We start from the raw sequence: 27,221 nt of genomic DNA, 5'->3' as shown, positions 1-27,221 counted from the left end.
TCCACAGAGAGAAACTCAGTTTAATTATATTTTCACATCTTGAGTGCTGAAACATTCCAGTAAGTGTCAGTAGTATTGCATGTACATAAACATACCAATCACATATAAAAGAAAACAATTAAACTAATGTTTCATTTATTTAATGACAAGAAAAAAATCAAAACAACATAATATGAATACAAACAAAAAACAGAAGACCAAAGCTCCATCAACAATGATGGAACAGTCTGTCCCGGGAACTGAACAAAGGAAGAGAATAAACACACAGAAAGCCAAGCTAAAAGAAAAGAAAAGCATTAACAACCATAAAGTAAGCAATCCAAACAACAAGCACAAAGAAGCAATAGAAAACGAGTTTTATTCATTTCTTCACAAATTTCAGTGACTTAAAGTAATGGTCAAATTATTGTGTAAACACATTGAAAGCAGTTCATTCTTTACAGGTATTGTGTGATATTGATCTACAGTAAGTCCAAGGTTAACAGTTTGGATATGTAGTATTAGTTCTATATTATGGGAAGTAAAAAAAGGGATGTTCTTTACGTCATCTATGTCTTCATGTTTTTCCAACAGAGTGAGAACTTAGACTCAAACTCCTTTACAATTAGAGGATTTTTTATTTATTTATTTTTGGAGTGCCAGTGGCACACACTGTATTCATCTGTGATCATCATATTTTGCACACAGAGAGCTAGATGATGAAACAGGAATGTCTCACTGTAATGTGCTCTTTAGTCAGATTGTTTTTATTTAGATACTTAACAGGCTCACAATAAAATTACACAACTGGAGTCGAGGGCCACAAAATAATGGTCTTACTGCTGTGTATCAGCTACATTAATGACTGAAACTTGTTATAATTACATTTATTAGATACTACTTAATCAAGTTGTGCCATTTTTATTTAATAGAATATAGATTTTCTGCTGAAGGAATAGCGTTTGTATATGAAACCCATTGAGCCATATCTGACTAAAACCACTGAAGGAAGCCATGCAGTAAAGTTAAAGCAGAGCAAAATGTGACACAGAGTCAGAGGCATTTACTTGGCATTCAGCTGTTGATGCAAAACAATGTACAATTTTGGCAACCAACTCAATTTATATCTAGTTTCTAAAAGACATAATTCCCCAAACACATTATTAGATAACTGAACAGGAAGAAATTTACAAGAAATCATATAAAACAGTTAAAAAAAATACATCAGCCTGTTCAGTCTCTAATAGTACTAACATTACTATTTGTACAACATACATAACAATTTTCATATTTAGCAACTTACATAAACACTGATATGTGTGTGATAGGCCAATATCAGCTCACAAATTTGACAGGCAATGAATTGTTCAATATCTAAACTGAACACAGAGAAACAGAACAACCAGGCCTGAAACCTACTCCAAATCCAGGATAAAGAGGTTCAGTAAATGTGGTGTTGAAGGTGTAAATGTGGACCAGAGTGTCAGAGGAGACTCTGTAGAAGGACAGAGTGCCAGCAGGACAGTCCACATACACTGCTACTTTACCAAAGCCAGAGGATGAGGAAGAGGAGGGGGCTGATGATGATGATGATGAGTATAGTGATGAGAAAGAGAAGGAATGTAGTCGAACAGATATGCCTTTGTTGTTGTGGTACACAGAGTAAATCCCATCAGAACAGAAGAGACTCCAGGACTGATCATTGTAACCAAACTCACAAGCATCACTGTCTGCTTTTCGACCTATTCCTCGGTAACTCACTGATATGTGAGCCCTCCCTTTCCACTCGACCTCCCAGTAACAGCGACCAGTCAGACCTTTTTTGCACAGCAGCTGACGACAGTGGTCAAACCTGTCTGGATGACCAGGATATGGCTGATTCTCCTCCACATGTGTCACTGTCCTGTTGCTGTCAGACAGTTTCAGTTTCCTGTTTACGGTGTTTGTGTCGATTGTGAGTTGACAGTAATCTGATATAAAGAACACACATGAAATTAAAATTATTTCTTCATTTATTAATCTGAACGTTTAAAAAGTAATTCCATTTAACCTTTTTAACCCTTTAAGACCTACCATAGAACCAAGTCCGCCAGAGCTTATCTTTATATTTTTACATGCTGCAGTGCCATTTTTGGGAGCATTTCAAGTTGTTACACATCAATATGGGCTATAACAAATATTATTAAAATTTGTTATAGCCCAAATTCTAATAATATGTATGCATTAAGTCCATAATAACTACATAAATTGCAAAAAAGTGCAATAAACTACAAAGAAATTGAAAATCTTTTTGGTTTTTTTACATAAATTTCTAGTTAGAGAAATTTCAGAGGTTTATCCCTCAAAACTGTAAATACAGAAAAGTTGCACAAAATAGTTTCCAACAACAGGAAATGTACAGGGTGGGCCATTTATATGGATACACAGTAATAACATGGGAATGGTTGGTGATATTAAAGTCCTTTTGTGCAGCTGACTCTCGTCAGTAATTAAAGAGATTTAAGCCCAGGGAAAGGTGAGCTCTGGGCCAGAGTGCCATTAGTGTGGTTGCAGCTAGTGAGCTGTATGTTTGTGTGGTTACAGCTAGTGAGCTGAGTGTTTGGTGTATTTGCAGTTAGTGAGCTGCACTCTCTTTTTGACTTACTTTTTACGTTATTGACCAACGCTTGAGTTTCGTTTTCCTTAAATGGTGTTAGCGGCTTGTCCGTCTCTTTTAGTTGAGTTTGATAGGAACTTTAATAAAACTCTTTGATTTAATCCTTTTGCCTCCTTGACTCCTTTTTCTGACCCGGACACTTTTTGTTACTTCCCCCTCACCGCCTAGACCCCTCAGGGGAACGTAACAGTGTATCCATATAAATGGCCCACCCTGTATTTTGAGTGTCTTCATAGTTTTATTTTTGAGATACACCAATTTTTATGTCCTGCAGGAAAAATTAAAATAAATATTATAATGCAAATTTGCAAAAACAAAAAGCATGTGCATAAAAACAAACTATTTCCAGCAGTGTAATTTGAGTTCTAAGCATCCCAGAAACTATTCCGAAAAGCATGAAGTCAAACGTAACTTTTAGAAACACCAGTATAGGCTTATAAGGCCCTGAAGGTAAAAAAACTACATTTTCCACGAAAATGACGTCACTTCCAGTTTCGGGCAGGTAATGGCGGACATGCGATAGTTCGCGCTGACGTCTATTCCAACGTAGGAAGTGTTACGAATATTGTGTTTTTGTTGCTGCAAGTGCTTTTTATGCAGCTTTTGCAAAGCCATATGTGGAAGGAAACCATGACTTAGGACAAGCTGATGGCATAAGATGGAAGTACAACTCCTTCGGTTTCATATGCAAAAAAAGTATTGCTCTAGCTTACGTGGTTCCGGTTCTACAGGGATTTAAAAATAGTTACGCAAAACAGAGCGTGCCCGCTCCGACCGGGTTAAAGGGAATGGTAAACTGAAAGTAGTGTTTTCCACTAATGAATTATTGCACTTATTCTAGACTGTTTAGACAACTAGTCCATATTAATGTGTTCGTCAACTTTAAAGTGTTAAACTGAGCTCAACAACACTCAGTCTTCACAAATGCAGTTATATACAGGGTTTTGAAATTTTGACACAATTCACGAACACAGTTTACGTCAAACAAATATATGATTTGAGTGCTCAGGAAATTGTTGTTTTGATTTGTAAACTATATAAATAAAATACAATTGAATATGCCCACAACATTTCACCCAGTAGGCACCAGTTTGATTAGGATGCCTCTGAACACCAGGAGGCATCCTGGTAAACCACCTCACCTGGCTCCTTTTGAAAAGGAACATCGGCTCTACTCTGAGCTTGTCTTCATTAACTAACCAATAACACTCTTGACTTTTTTTCTCTCTCTCTAAGGGAGAGGCCAGCCACCCTTACGAGAAAGCTTATTTATACCACTTCTATCTGTGATCTCGCTCCTACACTCACTAATTAAAACTCATGCAATAGGAGAGGTTAGAGACATAGGACTAGACAAAACAAAACTTTATTTTACATTAATCTCTCTCTTCACTCTGACAGACCAGTGTCCACATCATTGTAGCCGCTGTCCAAATCTGTCTATCAGTCTCTCTTCCCTTGCTAGTGAACGATACCTGAAGATACTTAAATTCCTCCACTTGCAAGCAATTTGTGCATGACCTAGCGTGGGCACGACACTGTTTTCAGGCTAAGGACCATGGCCTCGGACTTGGAGGTGCCAATTCTCATACCTGCTGCTTCATATTCAGTTGTGATCCACTCCAGTGCGAGCTGGAGACCACAAACTGATGAAGTCAATAGAATCACATCATCTGCAAAAAGCAGAGATGAAATTCCAAGGCCACCAAGGTGGAAGCTTTCAGCCACTTGGTTACATCTAGCAATTTTGTCCATAAATTTGTGAACAGGGTAAGTGACATACAGCAGCCCTGGCAGAGCCAGAAACGAGTACAGCTTATTTCTGGCAATACGGACCAACGTCTCACAGCAGTTGTACAGTGACTGGATGTTGTGGAACACCGGGCCAGACACCACATACTCCTGCAGTGCCCTCCACATGATACCCCAGAAGAACATGGTCAACTGCAATTCCAACAAAACCCATGTAGACTGGATTGGCAACCTTCCACACACATTTGAATATCCTAGAGAGGATAAAGGACTGGTCCAGTGGTCCATGACCAGAAAAAATCTGAGGTTGGACTGCCACTCCTTTCAGCACCCCAGGATAGACCCTCCTGGGGAAACTGAGAGGACTGAATTCTCTGTAACTAGAGCACACCCTCCTATCATAGCTATGATAGGGCAGAAAGTTTGTGTGCACTTTGGACAGGTTGGCAGTCTATCAATGACTACTGTGCTAGCTGATAAATTTCAAAAAAATGTTCATGTTCTGGAAAATCTTCCTTTTTTTCTTCTAAAACCTCTTATTTTCTAAGATTGTAGGTCTTGTGACCAGAGAATCTTTTTGCCATCCTGATCTAAAAGCAGCTGTTGGGCTCCATCCTAGATTTTCAGCTAGGATAAAGCATGAGAAAATATACAATGATTACCATAAGACAGAACAGACATGTATAGCTGCTTAAAATCTGATAGCTTTGGAAACTTGTGGGGGGAAAGAAGGAAATGTAAAACACATGCAGGCAGGCACATACTAACAGCAGGCCATGCAGGAGAAGGACAAAGGGAAAGGAAACAGCACCTCCACACTTTCATGGCCCAAAGGTTGACCCGAACACCATATACATTTATATGCAATATAAATAAGCATGTATGTGTGGGGAGGAGTGAGGGATACAGCCTATATTTGGAAGTAATTGAAAATATGTTATTTTATATTTTGATTGAAAATGACCCAAAGGCAAGAAATATGAGATTTAAATGAGTCACTTACTTTAAATGAGTACTGACAATAAATCCAACAAAGCCAAACACCACGAAATGGAAAAGACTGTAGAACATGTGCTGCCTTTTATAAATCAGACTAAAGCCACACTTACATTTCTGAAGACCTGGTCTCAACCACTGGACTCCAGCAGGTTCCACCCTGAAAGGGGGAACAGAGGGAAAGTCGATCTGGTCAGTTTAGTAATAATGAAGTTAACAACGTACATTACAGTGGCAACAATGAGAAAGCCCAAAACGGTAATGGTTTTATAGGTGGAAGCAACATTCTTTCCCTCCTTATCTTTTCTGACTTTTGACATCTTTTCTGAGTTTTGAATTTGACAACAATTAGCGTCACTACTGGGAGCACTATTTAATAGCTAAACCTTATAGACTTTCACAAGTATGCCAGCCCCTCCAGGATGGCACGTCAATGCATGCCAATCCTAGAAGGCTTGCTTTGTCTCCAAGCACAGTCGCAACCATAGTGGAGATTCAAAGACAGGAAATTAGAATATGAGAGCTGGGCAGGGCTATTAAAAGTCCTTAACCCAGAAGGACTGGTATCTGTTCCTTTGCACAAGAAGGACCAGGGTGAGTACTACCAGTCTTACCAAATTATCTCCAGCAGGCCACTGGTGTGAATGTCTCTGACCAAACAATCAGAAACTGCTTTATGAGGGCCTGAAATTCCTTTGTGGTTACTGCATGCTCAATTGGCATTTGCAATAGAATACCAGAATTTGCAGGACCTCACTGGTGCTTTTCACAGATGAGAGCACAAATGCATCCATTGGAGTGAGAGTGTTTGCGCGACTGTTAGATAAGGCACTAAGATATAGAAAAGTGCTTGTATGAAGATATATGTGACTGGGTGAATGAGGATCGTAGTAAAAGTACTTAGCACTATACAAGTACTAGTCCCTTTATCATTTACTGCAAATAGCTTTGATTCAAACAGTATTTCTGATTGAACAATAACAGAGTGACGGACAGAGAAAATGCTCCTGGTCTCTCAATACCTGAGAGAGTTTAGTCTCCAGTGTGGATCCTTTAGACCAGCTGAAAGAAGCTCTACTCCTGTGTCTCCTGGATGATTGTAACTCAGGTCCAGGTCTCTCAGATGAGCGTGATTGGAGTTCAGAGCTGAGGTTAGAGGAGCACAGCCCTTTTCTGTGATGAGACAGCCTGACAGCCTGCAGATACACCAAACACAAAGCCTTATGGAACAGCTGGTATTAATATTATATTTGTGTTATCTTAGCAGTTATATGTCATATGCATAAAGCAACAGCTACACATTTTTACTTTGTTAATGGGATATAAAATCCTAAGTGGTTATGATTTTGATGAATTCTGACCTTAGAATTTCAAGTTTACAGTGTGGACTCTTCAGTCCAAAAGACAACAGTTTTGCTCCTAAATCTTGCAAATTGTTGTTACTCAGGTCAAGCTCTTTTAGACAATACGATTGGGAACTGAGAACGGAAGACAGATCTTTACAGCTGCTCTCGCTGAGGCTGCAGAGACCAAGCCTGAAATAAAAAAAAGAAAAACAAATTCTGAATTAAGCAATAACCTTTAATGTTGACTCTAGTCTTAAGAAAACAGAAACAACAGATAGCTCAGCCTACACTACAGTAAGAAAGCAGATACGGATCAAAGTTGTACAGCTTGATAATGTATAATCTTCTCCTGGGATTCTGTGTGACAAGTGTAATTCAACTGACCTAAGGATTTCCAGGGAACAGTTTGGACTCCTCAAGCCAGCTGACAAGATCTTCACTCCTGAATCCTGCAATTTATTGTTACTCAGTTCTGAGCTCCCTCAGATTAGATGACTGGGAGCTCAGAACTGAGGACAGAGCTTTGCAACTTCTCTCTGCGAGGTTACACAAATTCAGTCTGAAGGAGTAAAAAAAATATGACTTAGTTTGGGATTTACTCATTTTTTATCTTTTTTTGAAAAGATACAAGCGTTTTCATATATTGATATATAAACAAGAGCTACTTTCTTACAAGGCTCTCTCTGACACTTTGACCACTGGCAGCAGCCTCAGAAGAGCCTCTTCTGAAGCAGAGTATTTCTTCAGGTCAAACACATCCAGGACTTGTTCTGATGACAGTAAGATGAAGGCCAAAGCTGACCACTGAGCGGGGGAGAGTCTATCCGGAGAGAGACTTCCTGAACTCAGGGAGTGTTGGATCTCCTCCACTAGAGAATGATCATTCAGTTCATTTAGACAGTGGAACAGGTTGATGCTTTTCTCAGGAGATAGACTCTCATTGATCTTTGTCTTGATGTACTGAACTGTTTCCTGATTTGTCTGCAAGTTACTTCCTGTCTGTCTCAAAAAGCTACATAAAAAACTCTGATTGGCCTGTAGTGAAAGACCCAAGAGGAAGCGAAGGAATAAGTCCAGGTGTCCATCTGGATTCTGTAAAGCCTGGTCCACAGCACTCCTATAGATCATCTTTCTACTCTCTGGACTCCAGTGTGGATCTGTCTCAGCTCCTTCATCATACTTAGACTTCATTATCTTGGCCTGGAATACAAGAAAGTGGATGTACATTTCAGTCAGGGTCTTGGGCAACTCTCCTACATCTTTGGTTTTTAGCACATCCTCCAGAACTGTAGCAGTGATCCAGCAGAAGACTGGGATGTGGCACATGATGTGGAGGCTTCGTGATGTTTTGATGTGGGAGATTATTTTTTTGGACTGCTTCTCATCCCTGAATCGCTTCCTGAAATACTCCTCCTTCTGTTGGTCAGTGAACCCCCTGATCTCTGTCACCATGTCAACACATTCAGGGGGAATCAAATTGGCAGCTGCAGGTCGTGTGGTTATCCAGAGGCGAGCGGAGGGAAGCAGTTTCCCCCTGATAAGGTTTGTCAGCAGCACATCTACTGAGGTGGACTCTGTAACATCAGTTAGGATCTCAGTGTTGTTGAAATCCAGAGGAAGTCGACACTCATCCAGACTATCAAAGATTAACACAACTTCAAAATTTTCAAAGCTGCAGATTCCTGCTTCTTTGGTTTCAACAAAGAAGTGATGAACAAGTTCAACCAAACTGAACTTTCTCTCTTTCAGCACATTCAGCTCTCTGAAAGTAAATGGAAATGTGAAATGAATGTCCTGGCTGGTTTTGTCTTCAGCCCAATCCAAAGTGTACTTCTGTGTTAAGACAGTTTTCCCAATGCCAGCCACTCCCTTTGTCAGCACCTTTCTAATTGGTTTATGTATTCCAGGAGGTGCTTTAAAGATGTTGTCTTGTCTGATCATTATTTCTGGTCTGTCTGGTTTCCTGGATGCTGTTTCAATCTGTCTGACCTCATGCTCTTTATTGATCTCACTAGTTCCTCCTTCTTTGATGTAGAGCTCTGTGTAGATCTGATTCAGAAGGGTTGGGTTTCCTGCTTTACCAATCCCCTCAAAGACACACTGGAACCTTTTCTTCAGGTTGGACTTAAGTTTACGCTGACCATTTCCAGCACGAGACCCTGAATAGACACAAAACATATTCAATGTTAAATCTGTGAATCCAAATAGTCATATTGCATAACAAACTACCAGTGATGGGGGTGACAACAATTGGGTGACAACATGAAAAGATTATTTAAAGAACAGATGAATGAGAATTTGCAGTTTCTATCAAGTGTAATAGGTACTGTCAAACAGACTGAGATCCCCAAGGTCTCATCTACCTGATTACCAAAAGAAGGGACTTTTTTATATCTGACCCTATCATTAGTTAAGTATGGTGTTCAGATATGTATACAATATGATTGTGCTAATGTAATTTTGCTTCAAATGCAGCACGTTCAATTTAATAAAATAAGTGAAAATCATTCTGAAATAATTCTGAATTAAACAAGTCCAATAATATCATGAATGAGGTCTTACTATGGGGTCACAATGTCCCAATGTACAGAAAAATAGGAAATAAGAACGGGAAAACTGGACTTCACCAAGAGTGATGACATCAGAAGTGGAGAAAATCAGGAGTACAGTTGGTGGAATATCATAAAAAGCAAGGTTTCTGTAATAAAGAACTGTTAGCAATAAAGGACTGTTAGCGATCTAAAAATAGGATTTACAGGTCTGTTTTTTCTTTGCTTATCCTGACATATTGAACTGAAGCCTTGAGGAAGCATTGAGAAAGGAACCCCTGCTAAACTGCAGTATCCAATCTAAATTTAAAGTCTACAGCAGGGGTAGGCAACCTTTCTGATGACGAGTGCCATTTAAAATTTCCTCAGTTGTCAGTGTGCCATATGATTGCATTAGCAATAAATTTAATAACACTCTATATTAACAGTTACACACTATATAGAACCACTTTATAGAATCATATTTGTTCACAGATGTTGGCAGCTGTCAGCGAATAGTTATCAGCTATTTTGAAACAAAAAAAAAAAAAGACAGTTTTTATCCATAACAAGAACTCCATAACAGCAAATGAACTGTACAACAGAAAATACAAATGCTATTTATGGTCTCCTCACAACAATGATAAGAAAAATAAACTGGGCCAATATGGCATGTTTGTTAATACAGAGACATATATGTTAATGTGATCTCTGGTCTCCCACTCAGAGACGCAGATCTCCGAGTGTCCAGCATTCAGAGCTACCTGAGGACTCATGTGAGAGAAAATCTGCTCACACAGATATGTAGAGCCAAATCCTGTCAATAAGGCCTCTGCAATGTTCTGAAGACAGTTAAACTTTGCAGGGAGTGATGTCCAGCAGGTGAAAATCCAAGCTCCATGAACACACACAGCTATGGATTCCAGCTGCTTCGATGTTATATGTATGATTTCTATACATTTTATGTCAGATAAAAACTTTGGTTGTAAGCTTCAGATAATTATTTAATAAAAGCTAGACATTTTAAATGAGAATAAGAAAGTATTTCTTTGTGCCCCCCTCTCCCTGTTAATGCCCTAACTGGCCCCCTGGCTAAACTTTGCTAGACCCGCCCCTGCACAGTTACCAGCTGTCAGCTACATAGAAAAGGATCCTGGTGTTATTTGTCTCTCAGAAACAGTTCATAACTTCCCTTCAACTCATTCATGTCACCTAAAAGGTAAACCTGTTTCTCCATCACCTGTTCAGCTCTGATGATCCAGTAAGGACATCTCCTGGTTTCATCTTCATGTTTCCCTCTCACCACATATCCAAACCGACATCATGACCAGCAGCTTTTACAGCTGTGGCTCCAGCAAACATCAGCTGATACTAGAAATTAATATTAAATAAATTCTAATAACAGCTGATCAAGCTTAAACGTGCTGCTGTTGTTTAGCGCGACATCCGCCGGTTTCCTCTTTCTGGTGCAAAGTGGGCGATAAACAAACAAGAGAGAAAAGCCGATCAGCTGATCATTGATCAGTTTCATGATTGAAGTAGTAACAGGAGAGGGAGGGGAGAGAATGAGAGAAGAAGAGACAGCTGTGCAGCATAACAACAGAATAACTCCAGCTTTGTGTCTTTTTCCATTCTAGCTGAAGTCCGGGACAAACTGTGTTCCTTTTCACCTCAACACGAAACGCGTAATATTTTCTCTGAATGCGGGACGATTCAGTTTTTTACAGGACGGTTGGCAACTCTACGAACTAACCTTGTGAATTATATAAAGTTCAACATCAGTAACATCAAAGCACCCACCCTGCTGTATAGAAACTCCGTCATGCTAGCTAGTAGCAGTACGAGTTATTGTAACTGACTGTAAAAAGTCAGCACAACGAAAATAAACTCCACCTAAACTTAGTTTATATCTGACCCAGATAGACTGCAGGTCATAACTTCTTATCTGAAGTTCAGTTCACCTGACGCTCGGACCAGCGGCCGCCTCGGGTCTCTCCTCCTCCTGCCTCCCCTTTCTCTCATCCACCTGCTGGCCTCCACCACTTGCTAATGTTACTGAATCTGAGGAAGCTCCGCCATAGCCATCACCAAACAACTGAGTTATTTTTACACACCGACCAGCATCTGGCCAATCCACCACCTTTCATTCTTTATACCGTTACAAAGACAAAGAAAAAAAAGTCACCGGGCCACCGAGCAAATGTCCAGTATGCCCGATGGCAGTGGTCGTGCCACTGATGGTTGTGGCACAACCACTGATGGCACGACCACTATGGTCGTGCCATCAGTTAACCCTTCGCGTGCCACAATTGGCACAAATAATCACAATAAGATGCCATACAATTTATACCACAAGATAGAGGTGATTCTGTTGCTTTTCCTTTTCTTTTCACAATATTTTATTAGTTTTTTTTTTTCATTTTCACAAATAATACATACTTACATAACATAATATAGTGTACAATTCACAGCAATAAAATAAAAAACAAAACAAAAACAGACTGAGAACTAAGCACAAATCAAAACACCAGCTCAGTTCCATCTAAAAAATAAATAAATAAAGTAAATAAATAAAAAATAAAGAATACAATACAGTACAATACCTGTGGTCCCAGTAGTACGATGCAGTTTGAACACTCAAGAGAATCCAAGTATGGTTCCCACACCTTGAAGAATTGGTCTGTTTTTGAGTGTAAGATATTTTAATGGCACTAGATCCAACACTACTCTTTGCCAGCCTTTAATAGTTGGTGCCTTTTCATTAATCCACTGAAGTAAAATATTCCTCCTCGCTGCATAGGTGAGAATACAATTCAACCTTCTATTATTCTTAGATATTAAATGCAGGCTGGGGAGGCCCAACATGAGAGACAGAGGGTCCATCTCCAATTCAAAACCCAAAGTCTTCTCCATTTCAGATAACACATCAGACCAATATCCTTGCAATTTCAAACATGACCAAAAGCAGTGAGTTAGGGTACCAATTTCTGTCTTGCATTTGAGCCACATGGGTGAAAGGGTAGGATTATTAGGTAGGACAAAAATTAATAATAAAAAAAAAATACACATAACATATAATGTAATTGCAAGGAGGTATTTCTGTAGTCTATTGATTACTAGATAGTGGAAAAGGGGTGGGATTAAATAATCTTATGCTTCTTCCTGTTCCTTTTTGAACATGAAAGTTATTTGGAGTTGTGGTTGCTCGTTTTCCTTTTGTTTTGCTTTGTTTATTTGTCTCTTAATTCTATTTTGTTGTACTTTTTCAACATGTTCAAAATAAAGATTCAATCAATCAATCAATCAATCAATCAATCAATCAATTATATTGATGTCTGCGGTATATGGATATATGCATTCTGTTTATGATTTTTAACTGTATTGCTTTGGTACGATTACAGACTGAGATTGATCTGGCATAACTCCAGACATCTTTCCACTCTTCATCATCAATTATTATACCTAGCTCCTTTTCCCATGTGCCTTTAAGCCTCTATGACATCATTGAAGGTGCGACATATAAAGCCTTATAAAATACCTTCACAGGTACCTCTTTATCTCTTAAAAATAATAATTTTTCAACAGGAGAGACTTCATGGTTCTCACTGAAATTAGTACTGTGCAAGATATAATGCCTTATCTGTAAATAATGGAAGAAGTCATGTTTGGGGGGAGAAAATTTCTCAACCATTTAGTCAAATGGCATAACCACACTGTCGGAGAATAAGTCCCTCAGCCTGTGAACCCCCTTGTCCCTCCATTGCTTAAAACCTATATTGAACATCCCAGGTTGAAAGTCAATGTTATTCACAATAGGAGTGAACATAGATGTGGACTTCAACCTTCCCTCAAGTCGACATACTGATTGCCAGGCCTGAAGTGTATTAAGTGTAACTGGATTATCACAGCTCGATCTAATATCTTTAAAGTTCTTAAAGAACAGTAAGTCTCTTAGTGGATACTTTGAAAGAGAAGTTTCAATCCACAACCAGATAAAGCATGAGTTATTTGTGACCCAGTCATGAATATACCACATGTGAGTACTCAATTGATATGTTCTAATATTTGGTAAATCTAGAGCCCGTACTGAACCTGGGAGCTGTAGTGTAGCCATCTTAAGTTTTGGTCTGCATTTACTCCATATAAAAGAGCTTAGCCAGCCATTCAGATCCTTCATCACCCTATTTGAAAATAAAACTGGAATCATTTGGACAGGATATAACAGTCAAGGCAAAATATTCATCTTAACCAGAGCTATACATCCTAGCCAGGAAACGGGTAGGGAATTCCATCTCTCCAAATCCTGCTTTACCTTCTCAAACAGAGGGACAAAATTTGCATTATACATTTGTTTAAATTTCGGAGTTATAAATATCAGTAAGTATACAAAACCTGTGGGAGACCACTTAAAGGGGAAGGAAAGGCAATGGCAAACAAAAGAGGTGACAGGGTGCAGCCTTCCCTTGTTCCTCTAAACAATGGAACCCTATCTGATTTCAGTCCATTACTGAAAATGGACACTTGATGATTATCATAGAAATTTTTTACCCACTAAATAAAAGTATCCCCAAGACTGAATTTATTTAAAGTGTAAAATAACTAAGGCCGTTCTATCAAAAGCTTTTTCAGCATCCAGAGAAAGCACCAAACTGCCCATGTTCCTTTGCTGAGAAACCTGAATTAGATTGAGAAGACGCCTGACATTATTACAGGAATTACAGCCTTTTATAAAGCCTGTTCTTCTATAATAATTTTAGGCAAGAGGATTTCGAGTTGAGTAGTTAATATTTTAGAAAGCATCTTCTGGTCCACATTTAGAAGAACTATCAGTCTATAAGAGAAACAAGACTCTGCACACTTCCCCTTCTTCAAAATAAGAGAGATATTAGCTTCCCTTTGAGTCTGAGGTAATCTATTATGCAAGAACGAATAATTAAATATATTAAGTAATGGATCTATTAACAGCTCACTGAATTCTTTATAAAATTCACTACTAAAACCATCAGGTCCTGGGGCTTTTCCGTTCTTTAAAGTTTCATAGCGTTTAGTACTTCCTCTCTAGAAATGGGAGCATTAAGAGTGGTCTGTTGTTCTGTTGGTATGGTAGGCAGATGAAGCTTGGAAAAGAACTCCTCCAATAATTCCAGTGGGTCAACTGGTTGTTCAGATGCATATAGTCTACAATAAAATTCTTTGACGGTGTTCTTTATGGTTTTACTATCATATACGCGGTCATTCTGAGCATCACAAATAGCTGTAATAACTTGTGTTTCTGATCTTTTTTTGGTAAGATATGCCAAGTATTTTCCGGGTTTGTTTCCATGTTTATAAAATCTTTGTCTAGTAAACTTAAGGTTAATCTCTTCATCTTGCGTAAAAAGGCTAAAGTTGATCTGATGGCAGATCTTGCAGTAAGGCAGGATTTGGGGGGTCATAAGTCCTTTCTTTTGTTTTAAGCTCAGTCATTAACAGATTCTGCTTCCACAATTTCTGCCGCCGCTTACTAGTTGAGTAAGAAATAAGAATCCCTCTAGTGTACGCTTTAATAGTTTCCCACAATAGGGCAGAGTCATTTGTTGACTGCAGGTTGATGGACAAACAAATATCTAAACTCAGTGCTAAAGTAAGATATAAATTTATGATCCTTAAAAATAGTTGTATTTAACCTCAAATATTTTGCTCTATTTACCATACCTTTAAAAGAGAAATCCAGCACTACATTGGCATGGTCTGAAATTATAATACTACCAAATTCACAGGATAAAACTAAGTGCAATGATAGACCTGATCAAAAAATAATCAATCCTAGTATGGCATTTGTGTGGTGCAGATCCTGTTTCAATCTGTCTTTGGTGGGCATCAGTGACATTCAGTCATTGCCTCATTGTTTTAACATATCCAAAAAAAATTCTACACAGCAACTACACTCCATTTTATACTATACACATGCTAAATCAACCAAATGTCAAAACTCAAAACAGGATGCGACCAGCCAGGACACAGCCTGCCGCTGCACCTATCCCCACTCCTCCGGTAGGAGTGGCTGGGGGCGGAGCCACGCGAGAGGCAGCTCCAGTCGGAGGTGGAGCCGTACCAAGAGATGGAAGGAGCCTCCTCTGCTGAGCCAAAGGTCGAGGTGGGCGACAGTCCTGCATACATGAGGTTCTGCCGGATGGCTCCCCAACCTTAGTAGGTCAATGGGGGAATGTGGCGGGGCGTGGTCTGTGGTGCCGCTGTAGGGGACATGGACGCACCGGCGCGGCATCAGCAATCACGCCGGCATAAAAGGTTGTACTGACTGTCATTGTCATTGTTGTTGGTGATGTGTGCGGCTGGCAGCGGGAGAGCTGCAGTCATTGGGGTGACTGTGGTTCAGGGGGTTGGGAAGCTCATCTGTAACCGGAAGGTTGCCGGTTCGATCCCCCAGCTCTCTCTGTCCTGGTCGTTGTGTCACTGGGCAAGACACTTTACCCTACCCTACCCTACTGGTGTTGGCCAGAGGGGCTGATGGCGTGATATGGCAGACTCGCTTCTGTCAGTCTGCCCCAGGGCAGCTGTGGCTACAACTGTGGTTTGCCTCCACCAGTGTGTGAATGTGAGAGTGAATGAATAATGTAATTGTAAAGCGCTTTGGGTGCCTAGAAAAGCGCTATATAAATCCAATCCATTATTGAGTTTGCAGATCGAACCATGTGATAAGTGTAGATAAAGATGCTGAAACCCATCAACGTGTGGTCGGGTCTGTCGTGCGTATTTCACACTGATATATACACAGTGTTGGGGAGTAACAGAATACATGCACCGGCATTATGTATTTAAAATAAAAAGTATGAGTAACCTTATTCCGTCATAGTCACCCTTTAAAAAGGTGATATTGGCGGTCTTTTCCTGTTTCATAACTCGCATTAAGAGGCTCTGCCTGTGTCTCAATCTCGTGGCCCATGTCACCTCTACTTGCGGCCTGCATCATGACGTGAAGAAATATTTTTAAAAATTATTATTCAAAAAAAATTTTTATATCAAGGCAACAGGCAGAGTGTTACAGGAATAAATAGCCCTAAAGAATGAAGCCTCATGGGCAGTGTATTCCGTGCTGCAGGGAGAATGGACTGCCATACCTGTTATGTGTCTGTGAGTGCGAGGGAGGGAGAAAAAGGAGAGTCAAAAAGTAAGAGTTGTCACCGACCAGATGGAAGTATGTAAATATAATAATAACCACTGCAGTCAAAAAAAAGAGTGCCTGACGAGCCCATGGTTTTGAAGGGACTGCCAAAATCATTCAAACCATCTCCTATCCATGTCACACAAAGTAAAGTTACAGTGACGTTTTGCTGAATTCAAAACTACTGCAAAGCTATGAAGACACAGAGCAAATGCGTGCTGCATTGGATAACAACGTCACGGCATATTGTTACAGATATAACAAAGTTCAGATGATTCAACGATAGTTTCCAGGCCGAGACACACTACGTAGTGCTGGCTGACGGCACTAAGTGCACCGGAGTTGCAGAACAAAGAGGGAAGGCAGAGTTTTGCTTGACGGATAGCAGGGGGCAGTGCCACAAAACAACCTTGAAACAGGAATTGTACATCACCTCATACCCACAAGACTCTGTGAAAGCAGGTACCTCCAACGGAGCCATTGTGATCTTAAAGCAAGGAAAAGACATGCGACACAAAGATGGCCAAAAGTTCCCAATATATGAATACAACAGACTGTACTACCTACAAACAGTAAACACTGAAGGTAAAGACCAGTGTAAGGATTGCTATGACATGCAAACATGGCATGAAGTACTGGGGCACTGTAATTTTGATGACATTCAGAAAATACTGGGTTTTGTTGATGGTATGGCAATCAAAGGGAAAACAGATAAATCTGTCTTGCATCGTGAAGTGTGCACACAGGGAAAGTTCATTCAGACTAGAAACAGGGACCCTGATGCACGAACCAAAACCGCTTTAGAGTTGGCACACAGATCTAGCTAGACCAGTAGACCCAGAGTCCAGAAATGGATACAGATTTACACTATGATTCACTTATGACTATTCCAGTGCAGTGTTTGTGACACAGCAAAAGCACCACAGTAGTTTCTGGCTGATACAGCCCTGTATGGGCAGGTTAAATGTATAAGGTCTGACAATGGAACAGAGTCTATGGGAAATGAATATCAGGCACTCCTTAGCGAAAATGGAATCAAGCATGAGACCTCGGCACCATACTCACCACATCTAAATGGTACTGCTGAACGACACACACTTGATATGGCTAGGTGTATGCTAATAGAGAAAGAGTTACCTAATGAGTTGTGGACCTACGCAGTGCAAACAGCGGCTGTAGTGAGGAACAGATGCTTTAACAGACGCACAAAACAGACACCATTTTTAATGCTGTCTTTTGACAGCAGAAGAAGGCCAAACCTTTCAAAGATGCAGAAATTTGGGTCAGTGTGTTATGCCTACAGGCAGAACAAGAGAAAACTAGACTCAAGGTGTGAGGAAGGAATTTTTGTCGGATATGACAAGAAGAGTCCAGCTTATATGGTCTACTACCCAGACAATTGAAAAGCACAGACGCATAGGCTGGTGAAGTTTGAGGCCAAAACAAGAGTAGAGAGACAAACACAAACTGACATGATGCCAGATGATGTCAGCGATTTTGACATACAAAACAGGTCCAGCAAAACGAGAGAAAAGACTGATGTGAGTAAAGAGCACACAGACAACCAGTTACAGATCCCAGCAACCATGTCTGACATGAGCAGCCAGTCACAGGAGAGTGAACTGGGAGGCTGAAAGAAACCCTTCCAGAGTGAGAAAAAAGCCTAGATATTTAAGTGGATATGTTACTGACAAAGAGGATTGTGATCAAGTACCCACAAACATGGGTTATTGTTACAATGTGTAACATACCCCAAACTTTGAAGGAAGCAATGACTTCATCTAACTCAGAGAAATGGGTCAGTGCAATGAATGAGGCGATGCAATTACTAAGAGAAAACGACACATTTACCTTGACCACTTTGCCTGAGGAGTAAGAAGACAGTGGAGGGTAGATGGATGTTGATGGATCTGAGAAGTACAAGGCATGTTATGTTGCTAAAGGATACAGTCAGAAGATGGGTGTGAATTATGAAGAAACATTTCCCCCTACTGCTAACCTGACTAGTATCACAGTGTTGATGCAAAAGGCAGCACAAGTAAACATGCTTTTACATCAGATGGATGTTATAGCTGCCTATCTACACGCACTAATAGATTGTGAGGTGTTCATGGAACAACCTGAGGGTTATGAGGTGAAATCTGACACAAATGAAAACTGCGTGTATAAGTTAAAAAAGTCTGTATACTGGCTAACACAATAAGGTAGAAATTGGAACAAGGTGTTACATGAATATCTGAGTGAAAACAACTTTGTGCAAAATCCCGCTGACCATTGTGTTTACACAAAGATGGCATGAAATTATTTTGATAATATGGGTAGATGACCTGATCATTGCTGCTAGTGACGAAAGTGAACTACCTGTTGTGAAGGAAATGCTTGCAGCAAAATTCAAAATGAAGGATTTGGGTAAACTGAGAAATTTCATTGGAATAGATTTTGACCGGAGTGATAACTGTGTAAAAATGTCACAAAAACAATATATGGAAAAATACTTGAAAGGTTCAACATTCAGGATTACAAAGAGAGACTGAGACCTTGTGAGCAAAAACTGAACTACGCTGATGGTGCAGAAGAGATGAATGATGTCAAAAGGTACAGAGAAGCGGTTGGTAGTCTGATCTATTTGGCTACATGCACAAGACCAGACTTGAGTTTTATAGTCAGTAAACTGCCACAGTATTTTACTGAGCCAACTGAAGACCAATGGACTACAGTAAAACATGTACTGAGACATCTGAAAGGGACATCTGAGAAAGAACTGTGTTACAGAAAATGTGACAACGAAGAACTGAGGTTGTGGGCATACAGCGATGCTGATTGGGCAGCTGATATAACAGACAGACGGAGTACAACTGGTTATTGTATAAGTCTGGCTTTAAGTGGTCCTTTGATTTCATGGTAAACCAAAAGGCAACCTATTGTTGCATTATCTAACCGTGAAGCTGAGTACATGGCTTTAGCTGCAACCCTACAGGAGTGTTTGTACCTAATCCAACTGTTACAAGGTATCGATAGACAGAAATATGCACCGCCAAAGGTTTATGAAGATAACCAGGGTACAATTGTGTTGGATAAGAATCCTGTAACGAGACAGAGATGTAAACACGTTGACATAAAGTACCACTTTGTAAGGTGAACTGTGAGTGAAGGAAAAGTAACTCAACGATTATTGTTCAACAGAAGAGATGGTGGCAGATGTAATGACAAAACCTGCAACAGAAGTTTAGTTGTTCAAGTTTGAAAAGTTTATGTTTGGACATTAAATAGGCATACAGACATGTATACAGTTCCGGGTGAGAAATCCGATTTGTGTTTTGTTACTTAAGAAAGTCATAACATGAGAGCAAGTGGGGGTGTTGACATGAAGAAAGAAAATTAGTGTTCTATGGTTAGACAAGTCTTAATTTGACATTCTTGTTGGTAATCACGGATGGCACATCCTCCGGGCAAAAGAGGTGGCAGACCTTCCAGCATGTCATCAGCATTCAGTTCAAAAACCAGTATCTATGAAGGTATCGGGGTGCATAAGTTCATACGGTATCTGTAGTTTTCACGTTTTGGAAGGAACTATAAATGCTGAAGTATATGAAGGTTTTAGAGCAACATATTGTCCCCTCCAGACAACGTCTATTTCAGGAAAGGCCATGTGTATTTCAGCAGGACAATGCAACACAACATATTCCAGCTATTATAACACCATGGCTTCATTGGAGAAGAGCTTGGTGCTGACTTGGTCTGCCTGCACTCCAGATATTTCACCTATCGAGAATATTTGGCATATCATTAAAATGAAAAACCACAACCACAAACTCTCCTATATCAGGCAAGAATGGGACCGAATTTCAACACCAGAACTCTAGAAACTCAAAACCTAAATGCCCAGATTTCTTCAAACTGTTTTGACATGCATCACAAACTATCAACACTGGCAGACTTATTCTCAACATCTACTTACACCAAAGTGAAAATGGAATTTCTGATCTGAAAACTTATTTGTATCTTTCTGATACAAATAAATTAGGATTAAACTCAATGTGGTGCAGTGTGGTTTTATGAAGGAATGCTTCTCTCCCCGCCTAAACTATATTCCCAAAAGTATTCACTCGTATCCCTTCAAACACATATGAACTTGAGTTAGCTCTCATTCTTAATCCATATGGTTTTATGAGTTTACCTATGAAGGTATAACAGCTTTAACTCTTCAGGGAAGACTTTGCACAAGGTTTAGGAAGTGTGTTTATGGGAATATTTGAGAAGCACATTTGTGAGGTCAGACACTGATATTGTTTACTGAGTGAATTGTTTAATAAAATCCTCTTACTGCTTTGCAGACGGTCTGCCAGCTCCTCCTGCTTCATTCTCCTCAGGAAGTTCAATGTGATCTTCACAAATGCCTCTGTGCTGCTCCTCATCTGCTCGTCATCCTCATCCTCCAACTCGCCTTCATCCTCTCTTTGGCTCTCTGAGCATACTGCATAATCTGAACTCAGGACCTCCTGGATCTTCTTCAGCTGATTATTCATGAAAGTCTTGATGTTATCCTTCAGCAGCTGTAAGAAAATACTATACAAATTACTCAGTGTGAAATCATAGAGTCAAATATCAGAAGCATGTTGAACACTGACAACCCATTGATCTACAATGTGCAGCATTGATATTTAACAGAATAGATGTATGCAGTAAGTAGTTGTTGTATATTTACAGACCGTAAATACGGGGTCCAGGTGGGTTTCATGGTGCTGGACAGACTGACCACTGGAAAGTTCTGAGATCTCCTGGTCCACTCTGAAGAAATCATGAAGAATTAGGTCATGAGTCTGTCCACACCATTACAAACAACATAAATATCCATGAAGTAATGTTTGGATAATAAAACTAATCAAAGCTGGAAGCAAAGATGAAAGGATGATTGCACCCTGGTAATCACCCGGGCATACAGTGGTTAAGCTGTGCTGAACTCCTATTTCCCCCAGGTGGTGATGGAGAATACCATGTAACCATATGTCAAACTAAAGTATATTATGCAAGGAACCAGTTAAAATTTCATCTAGATTGGATTATGATTTTAAGCTATTGTATATTTGCTGTCTCCACCAGGTCTGATGTTTACCAAGGCTGCCTTTGAAGTGGATGAGGTCAAATTTACATCAAAATATAGAACATGGCATTTCCTGTTGCCACTATTGCCAACTATTGCTGACAATGGGCATATCAATCTATTCAGGGTGAGAACTCTCAGTGAAGGTAGTGAGAGGTAGACTAGATGCCTTGAGTTATACTAATTTTGTGCTTCATAGTGAAACATCAAAAATGCTCATTCCACCAGTGTCACGCCCTAACGAAAACTCAGTTTTTCAATGTAACTTAAGTCCAACTCCTTAACGTTATGTTGGACAAATCTGAGTTTGCTGGGGTCAACCACGTTGCAATTGTACCCCCAAAGTGTAAAACATGTCATGAATGATAGCAAATTAAAATTTCATGACAAATGACTGAATTTTGCAGTAGCACCATGGACATGGCTTTTTTTGGAAAATCAAAAGCTCCACAATTTAATGTGGCCCAGGTCTGTAGTTGAGACTGACCAAATATGAAGTTGATTGGATAAAATCCCAAGGATTTTAATGCCTGGTGGACTTTCTCTTGGGTTTGGGTAATTGGGCCAATAGACTTTTTTGTTTGTTGTGGCATGGTACACGTGTACCAAATTTCATTCATTTAACTCGAACTATCTGTCTAACGCCCATGTACGAAACCAATAAAATGTGTACATTTTCACAAGATTGGACACTCATGCAAAGTTCTATGAGTTTTTGAGCATGTTAGGAATCCCAAAAAACTGATTAAAGACATAAAATAATAAATGGAATAGGGCCCTCAGTTCACACTTTAGAACTCAGGCTTTAATGCAGTGGAAAAGGATTACTTTTCCTGTTGATGGCAGTGAGAATCACCAGCTCAGTCTTCACCTATTTTAAGCTTTCTTTACAGTTTGGTTGGTGAGGATATCCTCACCAATCAATTACCATTACCTCTCTGCAGGAGAGCATTGTTCTTCATTGAAATTAACACCAATTAAATTCTTTGAGTCGTTGCTCTTTAAGGACACACAGCTGTGTTCAGGTCCAGGTTGGTTCCTGTGAATAATGATGGAGCAGGGACGTGAGTGCAAAGCTCTGACATGGAGAAGAGTCATGGAGAATTAAAGATAGTCATCTCACCTCTGAGCTTTGGTCTGGCTCTCTCTGGCTCTTTTAGGGGGAGGGACTCCCTCCTCTCTGTCCTCACACTGATCCATGCTGCTGAACTCACATCCACATCAGCTCACACACACTTTCTTCTTTCACCTGCAGAGGAAACACAAATCATTCATGTGCACATCAACTGAAATCCTCCTTTCCATCATGTGTGCTGTCCAAATATCAGCTTCTTCTTTCCTGCTTCATCTCAGTGTCAGCTGAATGCAGTCAGACAGCAGTGTGAGGCAGAGGAAGCTGCTCTACTTCTACTATCAGTTACATGATGGATTCACTGATTCACTCTGACTGGAAGCTTCAGCCCATTAATATTCAGTCATTTCAACATGTTTAAAAATTTTTTTCAAACATTTCAGCTGATCAATGAAAAGCATCACAATAATTATTGTTGTTTAGTTTTCAGAGAAGTGTACACACACACACATTGATTTACTGTTAATATGAAGCATCTTCTTCTGTTTTGTCTTTGTAAATTTTAGGATTAACATGGTGTGGTGGGGCGTGGTCTGTGGTGCATCCGCAATCATGCCCGCCGTGTTCAAACACGGGGACTCAGGGGTTGGTGTGGGGTTGTGGTGGTATGATGCAAATGTTAAATAAAGATGGCTCAAAACATGGATCCGTGGCCCTGTCGTGCCTTAATTCCACCACACATGGACTGCAACCAGAGCTGCTGTGAAACATTAATTTTAACATCACTTATTCAAACAATTATCATCTTGCATTTTCTAGAAAACATCAGTTAGATCTTCCAGTGTCAATGCAAATCAGTCTGAAAAGTTTCCGTTTAATTTCATGAACAATAAAGAAATAGATGAAATGGGAAATATTTGCCTAAAAATATAAATGAGAATCAGTAATCTAAATAGTTAGAATTCATTTATTTTCAGTCAGTTATCTAATCATCTGATCACTGAAGCTTCATAATGAATCATCTATAATTCCTTTGAACTTGCAAAGCTGAGAGGCGACTTGCTCTGTTTTTTTGGTTGTTTGCACAAGCAGACTGTGGATGAAACACCTAATCTTTAACGAGACACTGATGGAAAACGAGTGCTCAACAAGGTACCACTAACTCTGCTTTCACTGCTATGATCCCATAGCAGTGAAAGCAGTGATTGTAGCAGTTCAGATTGCACTTACTTGGCTCACATGTGTGATGTAGAGAGTTAGAACATGATGTAAAGAAATTTTTCATAACCCCCATAGCATGTTAGCAAAGAAAACTTTGACAATGAAGGGGAGATGTCAACTCCAGCAATATCCACCTCAATATAAGTGGCAAGTTGAAAGAGAAACCCCTTGATTGACCAAATGTGCTAATTATTTAATCAGTTGTTTTGCTAATACACCACCTTCATATTTTAATCCCTCCTCAGATATTGACCCTTAACCATATCACACAGTGCTCAAGCCTTTTAATGCTCCTGTGATTTATTTGGTAACAGTGTTTTGATTAATACAGACGACAGCAAATAACACTGAAAGACGAAATTACATTTCGTCTTTCTGCTTGCATTGTTCCTCTGCCACGGTCCACCTTGTCCTCCCTCCAGGAAGAAATGCCACGGAAGGTGAGGGAAACGGGGCGGTGCATTGGTAAAAACTGCATGGCTACATCCCCAAAGACTAATCCCCATGCTCTCCTGAACCCTAACTTCTGCAATCTGGTATAAGGTTCCGCATCATCCGGGCAAGGACAGAGAGACTCAAGAGGAGCTTCTATCCCCAAGCCATCCGGGCCCTAAACACACACACCCGCCCTCTCACATCATCTATAATTGACTGAGACAGGACTCTCTTCCAGACACTCTAAACCAAGGCACAATGTACATGGTGTTGGCCAGAGGGGCCGATGGCGCGATATGGCAGCCTCGCTTCTGTCAGTCTGCCCCAGGGCAGCTGTGGCTACAACTGTAGCTTGCCTCCACCAGTGTGTGAATGTGAGAGTGAATGAATAGTGGTATTGTAAAGCGCTTTGGGTGCCTTGAAAAGCGCTATATAAATCCAATCCAATCCATTATTATTATTATTATTATTCCAAATTCCTTCAATTTTAAATATGTTTATATTGTCTATTCTGTAAAATAGTCAGATGTCTATTCATATTAATGTACAGAATTCACCTGCTTGCTGCTACTACTGCACATTCACCCAATATATAAAAAAACACCCAGCACGCCCCTGCGGGCGGTTTATCCTTCAAGCTCGGGTCCTCTACCAGAGGCCTGGGAGCTTGAGGGTCCTGCGCAGTATCTTAGCTGTTCCCAGGACTGCGCTCTTCTGGACAGAGATCTCCGATGTTATTCCCGGGATCTGCTGGAGCCACTCGCCTAGCTTGGGAGTCACCGCACCTAGTGCTCCGATTACCACGGGGACCACCGTTACCTTCACCTTCCACGTCCTCTCGAGCTCTTCTCTGAGCCCTTGGTATTTCTCCAGCTTCTCATGTTCCTTCTTCCTGATATTGCTGTCATTCGGAACCGCTACATCGATCACTACGGCCGTCTTCTTCTGTTTGTCTACCACCACTATGTCCGGTTGGTTAGCCACCACCATTTTGTCCGTCTGTATCTGGAAGTCCCACAGGATCTTAGCTCGGTCATTCTCCACCACCCTTGAGGGCATCTCCCATTTTGACCTCGGGACTTCCAGGTTATACTCGGCACAGATGTTCCTGTACACTATGCCGGCCACCTGGTTATGGCGTTCCATGTATGCCTTGCCTGCTAGCATCTTGCACCCTGCTGTTATGTGCTGGATTGTCTCTGGGGCATCTTTACACAGCCTGCACCTGGGGTCTTGCCTGGTGTGATAGACCCCAGCCTCTATGGATCTTGTACTCAGAGCTTGTTCTTGTGCTGTCATGATTAGTGCCTCTGTGTTGTCTTTCAGTCCAGCCACTGGTAGGATTTCTGGATATCAGCCACCTCCTCTATCTGCCGGTGGTACATACCGTGCAGGGGCCTGTCCTTCCATGATGGTTCCTCGTCTCCCTCCTCTTTCTTGGGTTTCTGCTGGCTGAGGTATTCACTGAGCACTCGGTCAGTTGGGGCCATCTTCCCAATGTATTCTTGGATGTTTGTTGTCTCATCCTGGACTGTGGTGCTGACACTCACCAGTCCCCGGCCCCCTTCCTTCCGCTTAGGGTTAGGGTGTGGAAAAGGAAACAGGGTCCCAGCAATTGCTGGTCCCCTGTTGGTGCACTCTCACTCGACTGGAGTGGGCATTGATGCCCCCTGATCAAAAAATTACCCATCTTGGGTTATAGTTGCTAGCTGTTTATGATTGAGCCCGTCGCGACGTTTCGGCGTTGTTTCGCCTTCATCAGGCTGGGCTCAATGATGTAGGGACTGTCTTGTCCTCTATTTATATGTTTCCCTTAACTTAGGTTTTCTTTGTGACTTTCTTGTCTTCTATTTCTCTGTTTCTTCTTACTTAGGTTTTTTTCTGCATTTTCTTAGCTTAGGGTTAGGGGAAGATAAGATGAAGGCTCGATTGCCTTCGGCAATCGAGTCTCAATGCACAGGCCTTCCCTGCTCCCGGCTCAAGGAACCATGCCCCAAACTTGGTGTCCTGAAAAAGGGATTATGTTAGTATCCTGGACATGAGGTTTACAATTCCAATATAGGGTTAAAAATGGTTGGGGTTAGGATTTGGGCTTAGGGTTGGGCTTCAAGGATAAGATTAAAATCAGCCCAGGGTTAGAATTGGTTAGGGTCAGAATAAAACTCATGGCCAGGATGTCACAGCAAATATATACAGACAGGTGGAGTGTTGGTGACAATGATAATAATAATGAACATGGAAAACACAGGAAAAACAGAACAGTAATAATAAACAAGTATATACATTATGTGGACTTTATGTCCTTTAAAAACTTTTTTCATTTAACCCCTTAGGGTGTACAGTGTCCAGTTTTGCAATCCAGAGTCTTTCAGCCTTCCTCCTCTGCTGAGTAGACCATCTAGGATTTGCCTGTGTTACTGTTGCTCTGACAGATTCCCAGCCATGTGCCAGGAAGTGTTTCACCAGTTGTGTGTGTGTGTTCTTCTTCCTTAACACATTGTACCTATGCTGGGTGAATCTTGTTAGAATTGTGTTGCTTGTCTCACCCACATACTGAATTCCACATTTGCTGCAAGTGATCATATATACACAGTTCTTGGAGCGTGGAGTCCCATTAGCTTGTGAGCAGAATACATTACCATTGGAAAAACTACGCAACCATTTCTGGTGCTTAAAAAATTGCCCCTGGTCTCTGAGTTTGGGCTCAGAGAGAGGTGAGATTTTTGCCTTAATGAGGAAATCCCTTAGGTTTTTATTCCTCCTAAAGGCAGCTATCACCTTGTGATCCCCCAGCAATTGGGTTTTCTGGACAAGATCCTGAAAATTGTTTCTAATCACTCTGATTAGTTTGCACATTGATGGGGCATAGGTCAAAACAACAGGCAGGACAGGTGTCAAATCAATGGGTTTTGTCTGCAGGAATGAATTGAAGCATTTCCTGAGGAAAGAGCGACAATACCCCCTACTGGTGAG

The 27,221-nt window shown here is 40.6% G+C and overlaps 1 pseudogene across 1 annotated transcript; it reads right to left on the bottom strand.

The window, feature by feature from the left end:
* On the bottom strand, positions 1-22,768 carry LOC146699580 (uncharacterized; annotated as a pseudogene). The gene is made up of 10 exons (XR_014922423.1): positions 22,644-22,768; positions 22,455-22,559; positions 21,129-21,207; positions 20,744-20,972; positions 7,403-8,888; positions 7,114-7,288; positions 6,745-6,918; positions 6,406-6,579; positions 5,497-5,543; positions 1-1,949 (listed from the first exon to the last, which is right to left on the bottom strand). The product of XR_014922423.1 is annotated as an uncharacterized LOC146699580 (transcript).
* Between the last annotated feature and the right edge of the window lie 4,453 nt (positions 22,769-27,221).

This window comes from Copadichromis virginalis, linkage group LG10, assembly GCF_057382275.1.
Source record: "Copadichromis virginalis isolate Kocher_CV1m ecotype Utaka linkage group LG10, C_Virginalis_male_GT1.1, whole genome shotgun sequence".
In the NCBI taxonomy this organism is placed as follows: Eukaryota; Metazoa; Chordata; class Actinopteri; order Cichliformes; family Cichlidae; genus Copadichromis; species Copadichromis virginalis.
The sequence above is the reverse complement of the archived record's forward strand: the minus strand, read 5'-3'. Positions and strand labels throughout refer to the sequence as shown.